Raw genomic sequence first — 18,104 nt, 5'->3', positions numbered from 1 at the left:
CATCACTTAGCTGTTCACAATTTTAATACAGTTGGCTCCCTATGTCATTCCCATGCATTTTATTTTATGAATTTAAAAATGGTATTCTAAGAAGGGGTCTATAGGTTTCATTGGATTGGTCAAGGAGTCCATGACATAGAAAAAGATGAAGAATCTTTGATGTAGAAGGTGGCATTGGAGCAGTTCAGAAAGAGAGAAAATCTAAGAGGTAGAGATGAAGAGGAAGTGGTTCCAGGTTCAAGGAATAGCCATTGTAAGGATACTGAGAGGGGATCACTTTGGTGGTCCTGTAAGAGACAAAGAAGGACTTTGCAAAAGAGGCTAAAAACAAGGGTTTGCAAAAACAGGGTCTGGTCACACGCACAGAACTGAAAGAGCAATTCCAGAATCTGGGGAAGGGATAAAACATGGAAGGAGTTGGGAATCTGTTGTTCAAGGGGAGCAGAGAGGTAACTTCCTGTTGGCTGGTCAATCTTAGCCTGAGGGAAGTTGACTGATCTGTTTCTAAAGAGTCAGAGGTTCCTGTTTTCCAGCTAGCCAGAGATCCTGTGATCTTGTCCATCTCTGACTTCAATTTCCACCTGCTTCTGTTCCTGAGATCCAGTGCCCTGAGAGTTTTCTGATTACTGTGAGAAAGAGCTGCCAGTACCCAGTGAGAAAGGCCCAACCATCTTGGCTTTAGCCCAAGGAGGGTGACCTCACCAACAGGTCAAGCTATCAAATAGCTGACAAGCTTTTAACTTATCTACCAATAACCTGGGGACCAGTTAGATCAGATTAGATAGGTAGTGTGGAAATTAAGAGAGAATGTGCGAAGGAAAGGGAGCCTGAAGATCTTTGAAGATGATCCCTTGTGGGATCTGTAGATCTGGTAGGTGGAGAATTGAGACTTTTTAGGCTAGGGACTTCCCTTTCCTGGTCCCCTCCCTTTCTCTTTAGTTAAATTCAATAAATCTCAATTACTGTATTTTTTAACATTGTATGGAATAGTCAGGTAGCATTTGGACTTTCAACTACATCTCAGGCCTACACAAGCCTGTGAAGCCTTTATTCTGAAGGTATACCAACAACAACTCTACCAACCTGATTATCCATATTATAAACAATTATTTCCGTCCCTTCTGGCTCTGAGAAATCTTATGCAATTGCTTTTTTCCTTCTTCCTTTCTTCTCAGAAATGATTTCTCAAGCCCCTTCCAGCTCTGAGAGTCTGCAATTCTGTGGGTCTCTCAAAAGCCACCTTGTCAACAAAATCTTTCTGTAGGGTCTTAGGCTGTGCTTCCTGTCTTGACATCCACCCTACCTTGGTCTCCCTACCCCTTACCCCCTGCCTGTACATTCTCTCTTCCTGAGTCCTGGGAGCCATCCCCAGATTCAAGGGAGAATCTCAAACATTGAGTTCAAACCTTTCATTTAGAGAAGAAAATTGAAGTCCATTCTGCATTCTGCATTCTGGTTGTGACAAAACTGGAATTAGAAAAGCTACTGAATCTTAGGCCAGCGTTCTTTCCTCAAAATATTTCAGTATTTAAGGGTGGGAAGGGATGGGGGATGAGGTAGTGAGGAGCACTAATTCTATTGTTCTCCCCTAACCAAGGGACAAAATATTGACAATAATAACCATAATAACTAATTATAATAGAGCTTTTCCCTGTAATAAACCTTCAGAGAAGATTGTACGAGAGTCATTACTCCCATTTTTTAAAAAACTGAAGCTCATAAAGGAAGGGTGGGTTTGTTGTTGCAATAAATAAATGTTGGTACCACGACTCAAAAATGTTAAAAAAGAAAAAAAAAATCAGAGCCTCAAGAATCTTTCCAGATCAGCATCTTTAACTCTTATTTTACGGATAAAGAAACTGAGACTAGGCTCAGAGAAGGAACTTGCTACTAAGGGCCAGAGGCAGGACTTGTCCAGGTCTCCAGGGCTTTTTCCATTCTATCTGGCTTCTCAGCTGGGAGAGATGTGTGGCCAGTGGGTCACTGGGTGAGGGTAATATCCTGCAAGAGGCAGGGAGGAGTAGGAAAGCACTGAATGACCACTGACCATCCCACCCACAGGAAAGCTTTAATCAATGGCCAAGCCGCCTCCAGGCCTACCCCTAAGCTGCCCTCAATGGTCACAGTCCCAGGGAGAGGATTTTTCAAGGCCAGGAAAGGAAAAAAGTTTGGCAGGTGAGGAAGATAGGATTGTTGGGGTTGATGTGAGGATAGAGCAGGGAAGCTGCTTTCCTTCACCAAACTGTTTGGCCCAGGCAAACTCACTGTTCTTTTAATATCCTTCCTTTCAAGTCAGAAAGTCAGTAGGAAGCTGAAGGAGGGGCTGTTTGATTTTTAATCTTGGACCCATCCAGTTCTGTTTCCCCTACCATTCTTCATCTGGAGCCATCTGGAGCCTGGGCTGGTCAGCCTATCCTGAAGCTGACTTCCTGCTTCTGACTCTTAGCCCTGAGTCTTGTACTACGTGCCTTCAAGAGGGTTTTGATTCCAGCAAGCCTCAGAATGCTTAACGTAGGAGACAGAATCAGATGAGCTCTACAGAGCTTCCTGGAACAAGACAAGGACCAAATATTGGGGCTGGCACAATGGAGAATTAGAGGGAGGCAAATTTGGATTCCAAAAGACAAAGGACTTTGGATTTGATTGGAAGTATGATATAAGAGGGTACCTTATGGAAGAGTAAATTTAGTAAATTCGCATAGCAAATAGAGTGCTAAGCCCAAAGTCAAGAAAATTCATCTTCCTGAGTTCAAATCTGACCTCCGACACCAATTAATGGTATGATCCTTACCAGTCATTTAATCCTGTTTGTCTCAGTTTCTCATTGGTTAAATGAGCTAGAAAAAGAAATGGCAAACTGTGTTAGTGTCTTTGGACTTTGTTAGTGTCAAGAAAACCCTAATAGGGGCATAACCTACAAAAAGAAATAATCTAATGCCTCAAACGAATTCTGAAGCAGCATAACCCACAGACAGTAATTTTTCAACCTGAAACAACATAGAAGGCTGGCATGAAGGATCTAGTGCACCAGGGTGGAGGTTGAGTGCAACATGCCAGGGCAGGCACCACAAAGGCAACAGGCTTTGGGTGCAATTCAAGCAGCAGCCAAGGCTTCCAGAACTCTCAGTTACAAATGGTAAAGGGGGGTTGAACAACTACTCAAAAGGAGATTACAAGGTACCCTTGCTGGATCTGGGTGCAAGTCTCTTGTCACATTTCTCATACACAGACCCAGTGTCTGCCCTGGGGCATAGCCTAAGGTGAGAAGAGCACTAGCATATACCAGCATTTACAAAAGCACTTGTAACCACCAGTGTGGTTCAGAGGAATCTGGTCACAGTTCCAAGGGGTAAAAGAATGCTTAAAGTTACAAAACAGAGCACAGGCTTGGAGGACATTAAACACACCTCTCCTTACATCATGTTCTCTTGGAAGAACTGAAAGCAGATAGATCCCCATAGCCAGCTCTGAAGGCACTAAAAAACCTGAATCTTGGAACAGTGTTCCTTTCACCATAGGTACAGAGCCAAAATGTAACCATTTTTAACTAAAAGGAAATTAAAAGGCAGGAAAATAAACAAACAATAAAAAACTCAACATAGAAAGTTATTTTAGTGATAGGGGAGGCTCAAACACAGAAGAAGACAATAAAGTCAATACTGTTGCATCCAAAGTCTCCAAGAGAAATAGGAATTGCTCCAAAAATAATTATTGGAGTCCAAAAGTCCAAAAATAATTATTGGAGAACCTAAAAAAGAATATAAAAAATAAAATAAGAGAGGTAGAAAAATTGGGGAAAGAAATTAAAATGATACAGAAAAAGTATGAAAAAGGAGTCAGCAGCTTGGTAAAGGAGGCACAATAAAATACTGAAGAAATTAATAGCTTGAAAAACAGAAGAGGGCAATTGGTAAAAGAGGCACAAAAATCCAAAGAAGAGAAGAACTCTTTAAAAAGCAGAATTGGCCAAATGGGAAAAAAAAAGATATATAAAAATGCACTGAAAAGAAAAACTTCTTGAAAGACAGAATTGGCCTTTTGGAAAAAGTGGTACAAAAATTCACTGAGGAAAAGGACTCTTTACAAAATAGAATTGGCCAAATGGAAAAGGAAGTACAAAAGTTTACTCAAGAAAATCATATCTAAAAACTTAGAATTGGGCAAGTGAAATCTAATGACTTCATGAGACATCAAGAAATCAAACGAAGTCAAAAGAATGAAAAAATAGAAAATATCTCCTGGGGAAAACAACTGACCTGTAAGGAAGGCAAAAGGAAAGATAGTGTAAGAAAGACATGATCAAAAATGTTTAGACAACATTTTTCAAGAAATTATCAAGGAAAATTGCCCTGATATTCTAGAACCAGAGGGTAAAATAGAAATTGAAAGAATGCATCGATCTCCTCCTGAAAGAGATCCCCAAAGGATAACTCAGGAATGTTGTAGCCAAATTCCAAAATTCCCAGGTCAAGGAGAAAAGATCCAGCAGCTAAAAAGAAACAATTCAAATATCATGGAAGCAGAGTCAGTGTAACACAAGACTTAGTAGCTTCTGCATTAAAGGATCAGAGGGGAGTTAGAACTTCAACCAAGAATCACTTATTAAGCAAATTGGGGGAGGTGAAATTCAGAAATGAAATGGGGGTAAATAGGATAGAAAGTAATGCACAATGGTGCAAAAAACATTTTGCAAGTCCCTCTAATAAAGGCCTCATTTCTCAAATATGTAGAGAATCAAATATGTAGGGAAATAAGTTGAATATATAAGTATACAAATCATTCCCCACTTGATAATGATCAAAAGATGCAAAGACAGTTCTCAGATAAACTAATTAAAGCTCTCTATAGTCATGCTAAAAAAAATGCTCTAAATCACTCATAGTTAGAGAAATGCAAATTAAAACAACCCTAAGGTACTGTAACATAGAGAGGAGAGAGAATGGAGTCTCCCCCTACTGAGTCAGGACCAGAGTGAGGTAGAGATGGAATGGAGACAAGTAGAAAGAGAAAAGAGTTGGATTGATTTTCCCTCTCTTTTCTCCCTGGCAAACCCCATTCTGGCTGCCTTCAAGATAACAAACTTCGGTTCTCTCTGAAAATGGGTTGAAACAAACAGCTTCTCCCTCTCTGAGGAGAGAAATGTCACTTCCCTCTCCCCAATCTTCAAAGACTTCTTCCTTCTTAGATACTATGAAGCCAGCCACTTGCTCTTAAGAACAGTTGTTTATTCTAAGGGAACGAATGAAGGGTTGGGCAATTGAATTGAGGAATGAGATATTAGGAAAGAGGGAGGGGGAGGCCCCTAGAAGTAACTGAACCCCTTCTCCCCAGAGTCTGGCAAGATCAGGTCTTGCTTGCCTGACCCCCCCTGGGGTCAGTTGTGAAGATGTCCTGACTTTCTAGCTGCCTTGGCTATTATAACAGTTCAAGAACTTCAGGGGATGCAGAGGAATTATTATAGTTAACAGCTTCCTGTAGAAGTCCTATTCACTCAACTTGTCTTCTCTGGAACTGGGTCAGGAGTCACAGGAGGAGGGTGCTGGTCCAGAGGTCTGCTCACATCCTCCTTTCTATTGGGCTTCCCAGAAAGAAGTCCCTTCCCAACTGTCCAGATCCTCTAACTTCCTATCTCCTTCCTTCTGAACTCTCTCTCCTTCCTGCCCTTCCCCTGTTCCAGTTGGTCCTTCAGCCTGCAAAATCTGCTTCTCTCTTCCTTCTGGCAGGTTAAGTCCAAGTTCCTCTCTTACAGTACCTTCCCACACCTACCAGATTGGCTATTATAGGAGAAATGGAAAATGATAAAACTTGGAGTAGATATGGGAAAGCTTGGTCTCAAATGCATTGTTGAGGGAGTTGTGAACTGATTCAATCATTCAGGAAAGCAATCTGGACCTATGCTCAAAGGACTATAAAACAGTATATACCCTTTGATCAAGCAATACCATTATTAGGTTTGGATGCGCCCCAAAATGAAAAATAAAAACAGAAAGGGAAGGATCTATCTGTACAAAAATATTTAAAGAAGCTCTTTTTAGAAGGGCAAAGATTTGGAAAATGAGGGAGTACCTGTCAATTGGGGAATGGCTGAATAAGTTATAGTATATGATTGTAATGGAACACTCATGCTGCAAGAAATGACAAGCAGGAGGAGTTCGAAAACCCTGAAAAGATTTATACAAACTGAAGCAGAGTAAAATAAGTAGAACCAGGAGAACATTTGTATAGTGACAGGAATACTTTACAATGAACAACAGTGAATAATTTATTCTCAGCAATATGATGATCCAAAACTCTCCCAAAGACATCATGACAAAAAATGCCATCTAGTTCCAGAGAAAAAGAACTCGGTATGAATCCAGACCAAAGCAAACTTTTTTCACTTTCTTGATTTTTTTTTCCTATTTGAGTTTTATTCCACAAAAGGATTAACATGGAAAAATGTTTTACATCATTACACATGTAAAATCTATATAAGATTGTTTACCATCTCAAAGGGGATAGAGGGAGGGAGAGAATTCAATATTCATTATTCTTTGAAAAATGTTGGAAACAGTTTTTATATGTAATTGGAGGGAGGGGAAAGAAAATCCTAAATGGGATCATGAAGAGTTGGACATGACTGAATGACAAAAACAAGAAATGAGCAGTGTTCCATAATTGGCATATACCAATGAATCAATAAACATTTGTTAAATGCCAACAGTGTATACCAAGTACCGTGTTAGGAATAAGACCAAAATGAAATAGTTCTTGCCTTCAAAGAGAGCAAATTTTATAGGGGAAACTCCCAGCACTGATTCCTTCCTTGTTCTCCCCTCCAGAACAAAATACCAATGGGAATGCAGGTGGGGTTAACAGTGATATTAACAGGTGGCATTTATGTAACTTTTTATGAAATATTTTCAGAGGAATCAATTCAATTCATTACTCCAATTCAAAAGACTTTTTAAAACAAAATTTTATTGCTATATTTTATTTTTATTTTACTAACTTTTCCAGCATATCCCTCCCTCCTAATTCTCCCAAAGGTCATCCTTTATAACAAAGGATAAAAAAGAAAAGGAGACTATTTTAGCAAAACTAAACAAGATATGACATTATATGCAGTACCATGGTCCCTGAGCACTGCAAAAAAAAGTTCTTTCTCTTCTTTGGAGACAAACTTGATCATTAAAATTCTAAAGTAGTGAGCTTTTTTGTCTCAACAGATATTTATTTGGGTCTCACTAGCTATAAACATTGGCTCCTTAGCCATGGAGATACAGAACAAATGAAAGCTATCCCTGTATCTGAAGAACTTAGAGCTCAGAGATGAGTAAATACTACACAGTTTCTGAAGTTTGAAAAGGAAGCACTGTGACCTAGGGGAAATAGGGAGACTTTTTTGAAGAATGCAGCTCCTGAGTTAATAAATATAATTAGCATTTGAATAGCACTTTAAGATTTTTAAAGTATTTTACAACTATTACATTATTTGATTCTTGAAATGACCTTGGAAAAATAGGTGCTCTTATGAACTCCATTTTATAGATGAGGAAACTGAGGTGTGTTCAGTTGTTTCAGTCATGTCCAACTATTTTTTATTCCACTTGGGGGTTTTCTTGGCAGAGATAAGAGCGTGATCTGCCATTTCATTCTCTAGCTCCTTTTACAGATGAAGAACCTAAGGCAAACAGGGTTACATGACTTGCCTAGGGTCACATAGTTTGGAAGTATCAGAGGTCAGATTCAAATTCAGGAAGGTGAGTCTTCCTGACTCTAGACTGGGTGTTCTATCTACTGTACCACCTAGGTGTCCTAGATGCACTGCAGCAGACAATGGTTAAGGGACTTGCCCAGGGTCACACAGCCAATAAATTTCTGAGGCTAGATTTGAACTCAGATATTCCTGAGTCAAAGTCCAGAGCTCTATCCACTCTGCCACCTTGCAGATCATCTCCACCTTGAAGATATCTTGCTAAGAACTTTTACACAAATTGGAAGAGGCAAAAATGTTATTGTTCATTGGAGGAAAAATGAAATGTAGAAGAAATATAGAGGAGAAATTTTAATATTGTCATGATTGGGTAACTATATTATCCAAGGGGGTCCAAAAGTGTGACTTTTAAATGAATTCAAAACCAATAGGGAAGCTAATATGGATTCACTGAGAATTTACCAAGTAATATAGATTTTTTTAAAAGGCACTTAGAGAAGATAGAAGGAAAGACATGTAAGTGAGAATAAATATAATGATAAGAATAGCTTACATTTATATAGTAATAACTATGTGCCAGGCACTGTGGTTTACAATTATCTCATTTGATTCTGATGACAACCTTAGGATATAGGTGTAATTATTAATCTCATTTTACAGATGAGGAAACTGAGGCAGGTAGGTTAAATGACTTGCCCAAGTCACAGAACTTGTAGGCAACTAAGGCTGTATCTGACTTTAGGTCTACATAATTCCAGGCCCAATGCTTGGCAAATATTGGTTTGCAACTCTAATATTCATGAAGGACAGATGCAAAGTTAATAAAAAGGGGCTTTCTTAAGCTAAGGATTAGACTTGTCATTTCATTGGTATAGTAAACTCCCAGTTGAGGAAACTTCTACCAAAGAAACTGGTTGACACCTTTTCTGCAGCATATAGTCTTAGAGAATTGCTTAGAGTACTGAGAAGTTGAGGAATTGTCTGGAGTCATAAAACCAGCATGTGCCAGAAGCTATACTCAAAACTCAGCCTTCCTGACCTTGAGACCAGGTCTCTATTGATGTCTCCACACTACTTTAAAAAAGCTATGATGGTGATGGAATACTATTGTGCTAAAAGGAATAATAAAGTGGAGGAATTCCACGGAGACTGGAACAACCTCCAGGAAGTGATGCAGAGCGAGAGGAGCAGAACCAGGAGAACATCGTACACAGAGACTAATACACTGTGGTATAATTGAACGTAATGGATTTCTCCATTAGTGGTGGTGTAATGTCCCTGAACAATCTTCAGGGATCTAGGAGAAAAAACACTATCCATAAGCAGAGGACAAACTGAGGGAGTAGAAACACCAAGGAAAAGTAATTGCCTGACTACAGTGGCTGAGGGGACATGACAGAGGAGAGACTCTAAATGAACACTCTAATGCAAATATTAACAACATGGCAATGGGTTCGAATCAAGAACACATATGATACCCAGTGGAATCACGCGTCGGCTACGGGGGGGGGGGTGGGAGGGAGGAAAAGAAAATGATCTTTGTCTTTAATGAATAATGCATGGAAATGATCAAATAAAATACTATAAAATTAAAAAAAGGCTATGATAGAGAAAAGAGGCCATTTGCTATGAGCCCCTTGCTATCCTTTTCTCTATATTTCAAAAGCCTATGAAACTATTCCTGTTTTTTGTCTCCTTTGTCAGTCTCTGTTGAAGACCTAGTTGACCCTTAGCCTTATTAAATCCAGCCTTTCTATAAGCACTAACTATCCTGTATCTTCTAGAAAAAGATGGTCCCTACATTTATGTCCCTCTCTTTCTGTTCATCAGTCCTTCCCTATCTACTGGCTCCTTTCCTGCTCCCTACAAATATGATTATATCTCCCATAGCCTTAAAAAAATCCTAACTAGACCCAACCATCCCTTCAAGATATCATACTGTATCTCTCCTTTTTATAGCCATCTTCCTCAGACAATCCTCTAAATCTCATTATTTCCACTTTCACTAATCTCACTCACTTTTCTACCTTTCCAATTCCTATTGAAACTGCAATCTAAAGTCAAGTGATGAGTCTAGGACTAGCAGTCTCACATATATCTCAGAGCTCTTCACAGCCTGACCAACCATCTCATTCAAGCTCATATTTTCTCCAGAACCAAGATTGGAACTGTCAAGGATCAATTGATTGTGAATTTCCTAAAGAAAGACAAGATTGCCCATAGCAAGATTACTGTTGTTGGGGTTGGTGCTCTGAAGATATAATTATCTCCCTTTGTTATTTCTAATGTAATCAATCAGCAACCTTTGGTTAAATCAACCCAAAACTGAAAATACGCCTACTTAACACTTGACCAGTCGTTAGGTAGAAGAGTTCACAAGTCAAAAACTCTCACCTCCAAAGGGAACTGCCCAGCCCTGGGTAGTTTGGAAGCTGTGATTGGTTCCTGTTGTTAGATTTTAAATGGTTGAGGTCTTACTGTAGTGATTAAAATAGTGGAAGATATAAATTGTGATAGATATAAGAGAGGGTGAGTAAATTTGACTGCAAAAATATGTTTCACTACAGTGTCTTGGTTTTTAAATCTTTCAAGGTTTACACTGTGAAGAGGGGAAGAGACAGGAAGTGATGTGGGAAAAGGACTATGAAAAGACCATGGACTTCTTCTCTCTCCAGATCTTCTGCCTTGTAGTCAGTCATTCCTGCCTTGGTGCTTGAAGAGACACTTCCCTTGGATCCTGTGGTGGTGAGTAGAATGATTCCTTCCTTGGTATCTCCTTATTAACAAAACCATCAATCCAGACTACCAATCTACTTTAGTGAGGAGACCCTCTGCTCATTGGTGCTTTTGGTGGGACACTCTCTTCAGCGTGAGTTCTGGTGAGATTCTTAGTGGTCTTAGCCTCATGTGCACTGAAGGTTCTCAGTGGATTCTTCAGCATTTCCTGGTTCTTCAGATTTCAGCTTCCTAATTAAGACTTTGGATTCTGGTGAGATTTGCTTTCAGATTCACATTTGCAGTCTAGAGACATTAGGATTGAATTTAGGGTTTTGGTAGCTAGGCAGTACTTTCTGCCTCTTTATCTACATTTTCCACTTTCACTCTTTCTACCTCGTTGTAAATAAATCTGTTAAAAGTCATTTTGACTTAAGCTGTAGTATTTTTAAACCAGCAACCACAATATTACTTTAGAATTCTCATATTTAGCATAAAACCTAAATTTAAACTCTTACAGTATGATTGGCATGGTATGTGTCTTCAGTAACTTAATGAAGGACTTGGCTGATGAACTTGCCCTAGTTGATGTCATATAAAACAAACTAAATAGTTAAATGTTGGATCTCCAACATGGCAGTCTTTTCCTCAGTTCACCAAAGATTGTCTCTGGCAAAAATTGCAATGTAACTGCAAATTCCTAACTAGTTGTTATGGCTTGGACACCTCAGCGGGAGGGAGAAAGTCATATTAATTTGGTAAAATTGTAATGTGAATGTAAATTCATCATTCCCAATGTTTTAAAAATATAGCACTAATTGAAGTTTGCTTACTATTTCCAATTCAATGGACGTTTTCTGGCCTGAAAGCTAAGTGGCTTTCCCAAAATCCATGTTATTGGAAATGGCTCCAATCTGGACTCTGCCCATTTCTGTTACCAAATGTGGGAGAGACTCATTCTCCATTCTTTAAGTTGACATGAATGGGTCCTTGGGAATTATGGAAACTCTAGTGTTCCTGTGTGGAGTGATGTGAATGCCACCAGTGTGTCCCTGAAGAATATTCATCCTGCTTTAGGATCTGATGTTCATAAACAGATAGTTGAAAGTCTTTATAGGGTGATCAAACTGAAAGGATATACTTCCTGGGCTATTGGCGTGTCTGTGACAGATCTAACAGAAAGCCTAATGAAGGATCTTAAGAGGGTACAACCAATTTCCACCATGATGAAGGGCCTATAAGACATTAGTGATGGTGCTTTCCTTATGTCCTATGTGTTTTAGGATAGAATGGCATTTCAGATGGAATGAAGGTAAACTTGACACCATAAGAGAAGACCTATTTAAAGAAAAGTCCTGATACTCTTTTTTACAATTTTACAATTTACTCTTTTTTATAAATTTTACAATTTTAAAATCTTTTAATGTGTTGCCATTTTACTGTCTAGAGAACATGAAAGTGGTTAAAGGATTATGTAAGATGAACTTTTCAGGCAGGTCAAATCCTTCCTTTGATTAGTGATTCAACACCAATATAAAGTACTTTAAAACCTATGAACACACTCTAGTCTCCTCTTAAAGTTAGAAATGGGGAATAGTACAATGATTCCTTTTTGTTAATTAAACCTGTTGTTTGTATAGTGCTGCTAGATATGACTTATCTTGTACAGTCATAGATTAGATGCTGTCAAGCTGAGCCTGCACTCCATGGGTGTATAACTGCCCATTTTGTAGGTGCTACAGGTTCCTTTACATGCGGAAGACAACATTTGGTTCTTGGACACAAAACGCTATATAGTAGTAACACTGCTGGTTGAGTGATTATTTTTGTGACTCTCTCCATTAGGGTTCTGCAACATAGCCATACATATCACCTTTCTAGAGGACCCAATTTTGTCTACTATATGTAAAACAATAATAATATATTATTTTAATAACACAATGTAATACAATATATGTAATATATACCAGTAGTTATAAACCTGCATATTATATTAAAGGATCTCTATCTGTACAACAATGCAACCAATTCCATGAAAATCATTGTAACCCAATACTGAATAAACTATAAACATCTCATTAAAACAAATCAGTCAACAAGAACTTTTTAAAATCCTAATATGTTCTAGATACTGTGCCAAAGGGATACAAAAAGGCAAAAAGAAGTTCTTTGCCCTCAAGGAGCTCACAGTCTAATGAGAGAAACAATAAGCAAATAGTTATATACAAATGAGCTATATACAGGATAAATGAGAAACAACTTACAGGGGGAAGGCACTACAACTAAGAGGGTTGTGAAAGGTTTTGTGGAGAAGAAATTTTGATCAGGAACTGAAAGAAGCCAGGGAAATCAGAAGGCAGAGACAAAGAGGGAGAGCATTCCAGACATGGGGTTCAGCCCATGAAAATGTTTAGAACTGAGATGAAATGTCTTATGTGAAATAGCAAGGAGATCATTGCCATTAGAGCAAAGAATATATATTGGGGGGTAAAGTATAAGAAGACTGGAAAGATAGGAGGGGGCTAGATTATGGAGGGTTTTGAATGCCAAATAGTATTTTGCCTTTGATTCTGGATGTGATAGGAAGCCACTGGAGTTTATTAAGTAGACAGGGGTGACATAGTTAGATTTGACTTTTAGGAAGGACTTTTGACAGCTGAATGGAAGACAGACTAGGACAGGTTACTGCAATAGTTCAGGCATGAAGCCAGAAGGGGCTGCAATAGAATGGTGGCAATATCAGAGAAGAGAGGGGAAATATTTGAGAGATGTTGCAAGGCTGAAATCAGCAGACCTTAGCAACAGATTTGGCATAGGGAGGGAGAGATAGTGAGGAACTGAGGATCTCACCTAGATTTTGAATCTGAGAGACAATGAGCATGAAGTCCTCTCTAAAGCAAAGGGGAGAAGTGGGAAGAAAGAAGTCTGAAAATTGTTTTTATAAATAATTGGAAAAATAAAATAACAAAATTAAAGTAAAAGGGGAGATAGGAGGTGGGGAGAAAGAGAAAGAGTTCAATTTTGAATATATAGTTTAAGATGCCTATTAAACATACATTTCTTTCTTATTTTTTAAAAATACCCTTACCTTCTATCTTAGAATTGGTAGTAAGTATCAGTTCCAAAGCAGAAGAGCAGTAAAGGGTAGGCAATTGGGATTAAGTAACTTGCTCAGAGCCACACAACTTGGAAGTGTCTGAAGTCAGTTTTGACCCCAGGACTTCCTGTCTCTAGGCCTAGCTCTCAATCCACCAAGCCACCTAGCTGCCCTTTGAACATATATTTAAGAGATGTCTGAAAGAAAGTTGGAGATGTGAAATTGGAGGTCAGAGGAGAAGTTAGATCAATGTAGGTAAGTGTGGGAATCATATGTATAGAGATGATAATTAAATCCATGGGAGCTGATGAGATTCATTTAATTAATTTAACAAGTTAAATAGTATAAATCAAAAGAATCAAAGAAGAGGGAACAAACAATACAGAGCCCTGTAGGACAGCCAAGGTTTCCAGGTATGATCTGCATGAAGAAGAAGAGGGTGATAGATAATGTTAAAAGCTGCATAGAGTTCAAAGAGAATGATAATTGATAAAAGGCCATAGATTTGGTAGGAGATCATTGGTAACTTTAGAGAGAATAATTTTGGTAGAATTGATGAGACTGTAAAGGTTCCCCACAGCAGACCATTGTTAATTTTAATTTGTGGTTGGACACTGAAATATATTAATTGGGTGGTCGCCAGGGATTTAATTTCTAAATCCCAAAATGAATTACTAAAGTAAATGGAATTTATGGTAGTTTATTTACAATAGAAGGAAGATATTAAGGAATGAGAGAGAAGGAGAGGGAGAGAGAGATAGAGCTCTGGCTTCCTCTGATATGAGTTAGAAATTCTAAGCCCCAGCCAGGGGAAGAGAATCTTAAGACAATGGGCCTTTTCTCCGAGGTTTAGACCTCTGAGAAAGGTAGGGTCACTAAGTCAGCCTTTCACTCACTAGTGGTGACCGTCTAAAAGGAAAAACAGTCTGAGGTCTCCTGCATGAGTTCCTCCAGGGGTCCAGTTCCTCCAGTCCAACTCCAAGTCCAAGAACTCTTCAATCTCCTCAAAATGAATATCAAATCGAATATATCCTTCTTCTTGTCTCTGGTCCTCTTTTTAAAGATCTTTTTCTTTTGTGTCAGCTCCCCTAAATTTCATGTCTACCAATCACAGCCGATGCTTTTCTCCAGGACCACCCATTCTTTATTTAACACCTTCTTTGGTTAGATTATATCTTTTTGGGTTACTTAACAACTTTTTTGGTTAGTTCACCTTTTGTAGTTAATTAACACCTTTTTGTAGTTAAAATGGATAGATATACTTCAAATAATGTTACCACCTTTTGGGGATTAAAATCTAAAAATAGATCAGATAACAATTCAATCTTCCCAATTAAGGAAGCACTAAGTACCTTCATTGTTACAATCAGGAGATAGCTAAATCCAATCTACACACCAGCCAGCCTACCTCTATTGCCACAAAGGTAGGACTCAAAGGTAGCCAGGCCTACCTAAAAAATCAGAGCAAATGGCTCCACAGGATTAGAATAGTATTTCCTCTACCCTAGGGTCTAAGCAGAACATCAGATTATAGACAATGTAATGATAAAAAGAAAAAGAAAAACTGTCAAAAAGCAAAAAGATAAAGGAAAAACCTGACCTTAAAGAGTTGCTTTAGTGACAGGGAAGATCATATTATAAATTTAGAAGAGGACAATAATGCCAAAATAGAAATATGCGAAACCTCAAAGGCAAGGATAAAAGATTGTCAGGCTCCAAAGGAACCACTGAAAGAATTTGAAAAGAAGTTTAAAAGTCAAATAAGAAAAGTGATGGAGAGATTCAATAGCTTGGGAAAAAATTAAATAAAGAAAACACCTTTGTAAATACTAGAGTTGGCCAAATGAAGATGGAGGTCAAAACCTGAAAAAAACAACTCCCTGAAGACCAAACAGAAAAGTAGGCTCAAAAATAATGAAGAAAACAACTTTTTAAAAATAGTATTGGCCAAATGGAAATGAAAACATAAAAGATTAAGGAAGAAAATATCTTCCTAAAAATTAGAATTGGACAAATGGAAGCCAATGTGGCTCAGTGGATTGAACGCCAGGCATACAAATAGGAAGTTCTGGATTCAGAATTTGGTCTCTGATTACAGTGACTTAAGCACAGCTAGAGAAGCAATATTACAAACAATGAAAGACAATTCCAAGAAGCCTGGGACTTTGTTGAAATTTGAAAGACTGAGTCAAGAAGTGGGAGAGACCCAATCCACTTTCCTGGGCAGGGTGATAGACTGTGTGGAGAAATGGATTGGCCTGGACATGTATAGAGAAAAGGACGTGAATCACATCTGTAGATAATTTGTTAAGATTTCGTGCCCTAAAGTTAGGAATTTTTTTAGAAACATCTGCCCAAATTGGGGTTTGATGGAACTGGATGAAATTAGGTATGTTGCTTCATATATTTACTAGGATGAAAGAGCTAGGAAATCTGAAGACAAAAATGATGTAATAGATAAATTGACTAAAGAAATAAGAGATCTGAAGCAAAAGTTAAAATCCAGTGAAAGGCAGGACAAGGCAATAGTTGCAATGAGGATATACAGACCACCTAGGACAAATAATAATAATAATAATAATAAGGATTATAGACAAAACACTTGATGTTATTTGTGCAATAGAGCAGGTCACCTGATGAGGGACTGCCACTTTACAGGACAAGTTTTTGGGCAAAGTTTCAGGGGAAACTGAGGCAACTACTTTAATAGAAATGGATTCAGACAAAATAGATATGGGAATTATGGTTTTAATAATGGATTTAATAATGGGTTTAATAATGCATAAGAATTTGGGAGACCTAATTACCCTAACTATGATAATGACTGTTTCCATGGATCAGCACAAGCCCCAGATCTCAGTACTATGCAAGATTATATTAAGACAGGTGCACATCCCAAGCATTCACAAGTGGCTGGTGGGAACCCCCAAAAGATGGACATGCAGAATGGACAGGCTATGTTATGAAGATGTGTAGAGGATACTACAGTTTAAAACATAGTGCAAGAATGCAAAGCAGAAACAGATCTAAATAAGGACAGAAAGAATTTAGCAAATGGGCAAAGTGATTTGACAGAAGTAAATAAAGAAATAAAGACTGAAGGATAGGAACAAGACCTGAGTTTTCCTGATCCTAGTATTTTAGCACCTGTAACCCCAGTGCATTCCCCTGAAAATAGTACTGAACCCTATAGAAAGCCATTATTCCCTCGCTATCTGACAAAGTTACAGTCTGGGAAATTGAAGACAACAAAGCAGCCAGAAAAATAAGGCACCCACTGAATCCTCCTCTGTGTGACTTCTCTCTCTAATTGAAATGTTATGATTATTGTTCTCTCCCCAATACAAGAGAAATAATATGAGAGCAAATACTTATAAAGTTAACACATATATATATCTCACTTTAATCCCCCCAGATTATTACCGTAAACGATTACAATCACAATAATTACCCACTACCCCTCCCTTCTCTCTCAAGCAGAGGCACACTTAAACACTCCACACCCATTGCAGACAAAGCATGACAGCTAAATTAATCATTCCTTTGAAACACAAGCTACAAACACACTCCATTGATTTATTATGTTTTTAACAACCAAATAACCTTGCTAAGTACCTGAATCAAGCACAAGAAATATACAACTTGGAAATTGAGGAAAATACCAATTCTGGTCTGTCTTAAATTACCCTCTAACCCTGTACCTAGCTACAAAATGTTTCGTTACCCATCTCCTACGTAATTGTGATTGATTGTGAAAGCTGACCAAAAGTAATAATGGTTCTCATAACTGGTCATCCCTTAGGTCTGGAAGGACTACCCTCCAGATCACCATACTCATGTAATTCATCTCAATCTTTGTTGTAGCAACATAGTAAGCTATCATAAAATGTTGATTAAGTGATTTGTTAATTTGTGACATAGCCACTTATCTATAGATGATCATGCAAGTTGAAAAATGATTATATGCCAAAAAAGTGTGTACTATTTGATACTGGCACTGTAGAAATCTGTGTTGCAAAAACCCCCAGAAAAGTGTAAAGCAGTGGGTACAATGGAAGTTGTGGGTATGACAGGGAAACCACAAATTGTTTTGTTTTGTTTTGTTTTGTTTTAAACCCTTACCTTCCATCTTGGAGTCAATACTGTGTATTGGTTCCAAGGCAGAAAAGCAGTAAGGGCTAGGCAATGGGGGTTAAGTGACTTGCCCAGGGTCACACAGCTGGGAAGTGTCTGAGGTCAAATTTGAACCTAGAGCCTCCCATCTCTAGGCCTGGGGGGGGGGGGAGTTTATTTTTAGAAAATTTCATTTAATTAGTTAATTTAGAATATTTTCCCATGGTTACAAGAATCATGTTCTTTCCCTTCCCTCCCCCCAACCCCTTCCCATAGCTGATGCACAATTCCACTGGGGGAAACCACAAATTGTAAAGAAACTGCAACCAAGAATGGTATCCTTAGGACCTCTTAGTATGGAACATTCCTTCCTGCTTATACCAAACTCCCCAATGAACCTAGTGGGTAGAGACCTTTTGTGTAAACTCAGGGCAACTATAGTATGTATCCCTACTGGAGATATTTCACTAGAACTGCCTGAGG

General features: G+C 38.4%; 1 pseudogene; it reads left to right on the top strand.

Moving 5' to 3' along the window:
- Positions 1 to 2,035: 2,035 nt before the first annotated feature.
- On the top strand, positions 2,036 to 13,436 carry LOC100619451 (L-lactate dehydrogenase A chain-like; annotated as a pseudogene).
- The last annotated feature ends 4,668 nt before the right edge of the window (positions 13,437 to 18,104 follow it).

Source organism: Monodelphis domestica, chromosome 4 (genome assembly GCF_027887165.1).
Source record: "Monodelphis domestica isolate mMonDom1 chromosome 4, mMonDom1.pri, whole genome shotgun sequence".
Lineage (NCBI taxonomy): Eukaryota > Metazoa > Chordata > Mammalia > Didelphimorphia > Didelphidae > Monodelphis > Monodelphis domestica.
Note: the sequence above shows the minus strand (reverse complement) of the source record. Positions and strands in the feature narration are given on the sequence as shown.